Here is a 6,323-nt window from a genome sequence, read left to right as displayed (position 1 = left end):
GGTGCTGGGACTCAACAACTTCTGCGGTAGTGAGCATCCCATTGCTAAGATCAACAAGGCTGGAAGCGACTTGAGGACAGTCTGCCTGATTGGAGCTGTGTCCCCAGTTCCTCCACAGGGCCTGGCACAGCAAATAGTGCATGAAGGAGGAATGTGTGGGAACTATACAGGAGCTTCTTGCTCCCAGAGGGAAGCTGGACACGCTCCCCTCCAAGCCTCTTTCCAGACTACCGTGTGTGGAGTGCTGTGTGACTTTGAGAAATATCTTGACCTCTCTGGGCCAATGTCACCTTAAGCTCAGCAGATAGGCCCAGATTTCTGAGCCGACCCATAGTGTTCCCCTGACCCTGTCCCCTGAGGTCCTGGGAGTGTCCCTGTTTCCCTACTCCCTCCCCCTGCCAGCCAGCACCAGCCCTCTATGGCAACCACAGGGCCCAGGGATAGGTGGAGCTTGTTAGGGAGCTTGTGGAGGCAGGAGCAGGGCTGTCCACACCACTCTCTGAGTTCACCCGGACCTGGGCCCCGGCCAAAGTGCGCTCTAGAAGTTAAGGTCATTGGCCCCAGAGTAGGCTCCTTGGGGGCGCAGGCCATGACTTCCTATCTCCTCACAGTCTTGGAGGGGAGGCTGCTTTCTGAAGGAGGGAGGGAAGGGTGGAGGAAGCTAGGGAGTGTTGGGTCAGGGGTCGAGTAGAACTGGGTAGGTGAAGTTCTGGTGGAGTACCAGTCTCCAACCCTGCAGCCTCCACCCCAGTTTGGCAAGGGAAGGGGAAGGGGGTGTGCAGAGGAGAAGGCAAGGAAGGGAACAGAGCAGCCTAGTTGGAAAGAATGTGACGGGGACTCAGAAGAGTGCTCTGAAGGGTGGAAAGACCCACAAATGTGTGTACGTGGAGTCACAGATCCTTGGGTACCCACAGAACCCATAGACACATGCACAGACATGGATACCCGTGAACACAGTTACACACATTCACACACAAACACTCATGCATACAACATTACAGGCTCTCACAGCCTGAAAGACACACAGGACCACCCCCAGAAACACACACAGACATACACAGCCACAGCCACTTGTACACACACAGTCGCTCAGACGCCTCTGCACCCCGTGTCAGACCTGAGTGTTCTCGCTGCATGTGGATACCCACATTTAGACACAGATTCTGGCACGGACATACCCAGTAGCACATTACAGCTCCACAGACTTCATGCGCACCCATGGTGACACGTGAGAGTGAGAACACAAATGTAAATACGTACACACTCATGCAGAGGTACACATGTACTTACACAGACACTGACACCAGTGAAAACACACACACCCCAGCATTGCTTCTCCCACCTCCACAGCAGGAGGGATTAAGACAAGAGGTGAGAAGCCCTCCCCACCCAGCAGGACTCTGTGTTCCTCCCCCCCGACCCCCCCACCAAGCTCTCAGATTGGAAACTCCCTGGATTTCCCAGGGGGTCAGCCAACCAGAACAGGCTCAGACCTCGGCCCAGCTGCCCCGCCACACGCCCTCCACAGCTCTGGGTGCTTCTCCATCAGCCACAGCCAATGAGCTGCCTGCTCTTCCCCAGGAAGCTCACCCTAATTAACCCCAGATCTCCCCACCCCTTCTTTGACATGTGGTCCCTGGGCCTCAGGGCCTCATGGCAGCTTTGCTTGGGCCCTGTTCCTCTGTGGATGTTCTTCAGTGTCTTGCACACCAGTGGAGTGAGACTTGGAAAGCAGCAGGCTCAAATCTTGGGAACTCACTTTGGAAAAGCAAGTCCAGCCTGCATGAGCGGAAGCAGACAGAAGATGGCCAATCCAGACGCAGGGTTCAGGGAGGGGTCCCCCTCCTCCATCACACTGGGGCTCCCAAGGGTGGGCACATGCTCTTCCTTCTTCCTAGCGTCCCTAGGGTCTTTCCCCAGACTGAAGCATAGCAGACATGGGCCCCAGGGATTTCCATCCCCAGCCAGGGCTGTTTTCTGGCTCAAAGCAGCCCAGCCCTGGGCACAGCTCAGCAGCATACAGTGAACTGCTTCTGACCTCCAGTATTCAGAGGGACAGAGCTTTCTCTGGCCCCAGCCTGTCTAAGCACCTAGCTGCAGCTCCTCCAGGCCAGAGCCCAGCTCAGCTCCATCTGAGGACCTGAAATGAGGGTGCTGGAGTGTGTGGGACCAAAACTCCAGACAAAAGTCCTTTCCCAATACTGCAGCAGCTGGAGTTGAGGCTAGACACCAGGACAGACTTTCTGGGCCTAAGAGAGAATTCTGAAGGGCTGGTGTGATGAGAGAAGGAGGGGATGGTCCTATCTAGAGACAGAGGAGAAACACCTCACAAATCCCCTTTCAGTCCAAGGACTGTGGCAATCCCAAGGTTCCTGTTTCAACTCCCAGACTGCATGCAATGAGGAAGTCATGCTTCCCAAAGGAAAGAGGGAGCCAGAGCCAGAGCCCACACCCATTCCTGGGGCAGAGGTGGATCCTGATTTGGAAGAGAAAGAAGTTCATCTCATCCGCCAGAAGCAGTCTCACTACAGTCTCTCCTGGGCATCCCATCAGGGCCTCCCTGAGACCCTTGGCCCCTGAATTAATTTGCATTTTCTTGATTTTTAATGAAGTTGAAAATCTTTTCACTTGTGTCTTGGCCGTTTGTATTTTACCTGTGAATTGCTTGTGTCCTTTGCCCAGTTTTCTGTGAAATCATCTTTTTATTTATTTAGAGGAGCTCCTTATATATTGTGGACATTAACTCTCTATCTGTTACATATGTTTCAACACTTTCTTCCAGGCTATGTTATGTCTTTTAACTTTGTTCATGTTACATTTTGCTCTAAAGAAATTTACAGTTTTTATTTAGTCAAATCTGTCGATGTATTCCTTTATGGCTTCTGCATTTGATGTCATGCTTAAAAATGCCTTTCTCCACTCCAAAATCATAAAAATATTTCCTATATTTTTTCTATTTGTTTGTATGATTTTCATTTTTACATTAGATTGTTAATCCATCTAGATTTTTAAATGTACAGTATGAAGTAGGATTTAACTTTATTTCTTTCCAATGGAAAGTTCATTGCCCCAACTCCATTTATTAAATTTTTTACTTGCTACTTTAAAATACTTTACAGTCCAGATGTCGCGGCTCAAGCCTATAATACCAGTGCTTTGGGAGTTTGAGACCAGCCTGGGCAACAGAGCAACACCCCATCTCTACAAAAAAAAATTCTTTTTTAACTAACTGAGCATGGTATAACTGTAGTCCCAGCTACTGGGGAGGCTGAAGTGAGAGGATCACTTGAGTCCAGGAGGTGGAGACTGCAGTGAGCTATGATCTTGCCACTGCACTCCAGCCTGGGCAACAGAGCGAGACCCTGTCTCAGAAAAATAAAGTAAAATACCCTACTATTATATATCTATTTTAAAATACCTTGTTATCATATTCCCATTTCTCACAAATATCCAAGTTTATTCTGGACTCTATTATCTTCCATTAATTTATTTATTTATGTATCAAAGTTGCAGCTTTAATTATGGAAGCCTTATTGAACATTTTGAAAACTGACAGGGAAAGTTACCCCTGTTAGTCTTCTTTCTCAAAAAGCTCCAAGCTATTCTCATGTATTTACCCTTCCCCCAAACTATAGAATCAACTCGTCAAGTTTAGGGGGCAAAAAATCCTTTAGACTTTTGATTTGAATTACATTCAGCTTATATTTAGAGGAGAACTGACATCCTTACAATATTATATTCAGCCTTTGTGTTGTTGCTGTTTTAGAGACAGGGTCTCTCGCCTTGTAGCCCAGGCTGGTGTCAAAACTCCTGGGATCAGGCGATCCTCTCACCTCCCGAAGTGCTGGGATTACAGGCATGAGCTACCATGCCTAGCCTTTTTTTTCTTTTTTACTTTTTTTTTTTTTTCAGCCTTCCAGTTCAGTAACATGATATGCCCTTATTTTTATTCAGGTCTTATTTTATGTCTGTCAGTAAAAATGTATTGTTTTCTTCATGTAGATTTCATGCATTTCTTATTAAGTTTATTCCTGGATATTTTGTATTGTTATTTTTGTGAGCTAAATCTTTTTGTCTCCTTTTTTTTCTTTCTTTTTTTTTTTTTTTTTTTTTTTTTTAGACAGGGTCTCACTCTGTCCCCCAAGCTAGAATGCAGTGGCTCACCGAAACTCTCGGCTCACTGCAACCTCTGAATCACTGGCTCAAGCAATCCTCCCACCTTAGCCTCCCAAGTAGCTGGGACTACAGGCGCGTGCCACCCCACCCAGTTAATTTCTGTATTATTCGTAGAGACAGGGTGTCGCCATGTTGCCCAGGTTGGTCTTGAACTCCTGAGCTTAAGAGATCCACCCGCCTCAGCCTCCCAAATTGCTGAGGTGTGAACCACCGTGCCCAGCTATCTCCTATTTTAATTGGTTGTTTTAGTTGTATAGAAATGGTTTTGATTTTTATACATTGATATATTCTGCTATCTTACTTCATTCTCTCATTTGTTGTAATAGTATTTTAGTCGATTCTCTTCGATTTCCTAAATAAGCACAACATTTGTAATTCTTGAAGGTTTTGCGTCCTTCCTTCTTATATTAATGCCTTATTTCTTTTTCTTATTGTACTGGTTGGGGCTTTCAGAATAATGTTCATTGATAACAACCACGGCAGCCTTCAACTTACAACTTTTGTGGTTTTTCTGTGCCCAGAGTATCCATACAGAAATATCTGTGAGTCTAGAAATAACAATTAGCTCTGTGTACATCAGATAGAAGCAATTAGCAAACACCCAGGTCTTGATAGCTGCCCTTTCACTGTGAAACTCTGTTGACTATTAGGGTTAAGGGAGCAGAGCTTTGATTGCTACTGTGAGTCCCAGAGAAAGGTGGATTGAGTCAGGGCCCCTCTCCTAACCCCAGAACACAATCCTTATACTGGAGTGGGCATGCCAGCACGTCCTCATTTCTTTCCCAGCACCACTGGCCTTGGTGAAGAGAAAGGAGCCACTTGTTTACTGAGCATCTACTATATACAAGGGGTTGTGCTGAGAACTTTAGACATATAAATTTATTTAATCCTCACAACCACCCTGTGGGTGAGTATTACTCCCTTGTTAACAAATGAGGAAACTGAGGCTCAGAGTGGGGAGTATGGAAGATCACACAGCTAACCATCACTTACAAATGGGTTCATTGCTGTCTGCCCCTGCACCCTCTTTTCTGAAATGGATATTTAGTACAGAACATTTTCCGCCTCCACTAAGAACTCTCTAAATGTTTTCGTATGCTCCACACTTGTGCCAGATGACCACCACTGTCGCCCAGCCAGGGTTGATATTACCTCTCTCCTTGGAATGAGATAGTCACTGGGGAAGAGCTGACTTGTCCATACCCTCAGGCCAGAAGCCAAATCCCAGAACTTGCTGGGCAGCAGTGCTGGTACTTAGAGCCTTTAGCTCCAGGAAGAGACACAAGTGGGCTTAGAGGCCAGTGCAAGGGTCAGGGAGACGGAGGAGGGAAAGAATGACCAGGGACAGGAGACAAGGGGATGGAGGGCAAAGAAGATGAAAAGGAAGCAGAGAGAAGGAGGTGAGGACAGGGTCTGGGGGAACAGCAGAGAAAGCTGTCAGGGAGCAGGGACAGGCTCCAGGCCTGAGTCCAGCTGGGACCAGGGAGGCCAATTCCTAGGGCTTCACCCTCAACATGAACTCTAAGGGGCCACAGACCAGGGCAACAGCCACTCAGGTTTCTGTTTCTATCCTCCAAATAATGAAGAGTAGCCTGGGATGAAGACACAGAACCAGGGAGCCCCCATCTCCACCCCCACAGACACCCACATGCTCACACAGGACTAGGTTGCTGACCCACAGCAGAGACGTGTGCACAGACATGAGCATGTCAACACACGGACGACACACAGGCCTGGGTCTGGGGACACAGAGACACAGACACAGGGGAAGACATGCAGACACACGCCCACCCAGGAGACAGATGTACAGACCCAGGGAGAGATGCAGACAGACTCACATGTATCTGCCCCTGAGGGAGAGGGAGATGGGAGTCACCAGCACATGCTCCAGTGGGTGCACATGCCCCCACCCACAAGGAGACACCCTCGAGGTGATGCGGGAGCTGTGGAGAGACAGACAGATGGCCAGCCCCATGGACAGACAGTTCCCAGCAAATCTGTGCTAATGCTTGGCCCTTGAAGGGCCCAACCTGTCCATGCCATGCCTCAGAGAACCCTGGGCTGCCACCCAGCGCTGTTCCCCAGAACCTCATGAGTGGGCTCCATGAGCATACATGTGGCGGCCAGGCTCTCCTGACACACGTGCA

This window comes from Gorilla gorilla, chromosome 4 (assembly GCF_029281585.2).
Source record: "Gorilla gorilla gorilla isolate KB3781 chromosome 4, NHGRI_mGorGor1-v2.1_pri, whole genome shotgun sequence".
In the NCBI taxonomy this organism is placed as follows: Eukaryota; Metazoa; Chordata; class Mammalia; order Primates; family Hominidae; genus Gorilla; species Gorilla gorilla.
Note: the sequence above shows the minus strand (reverse complement) of the source record.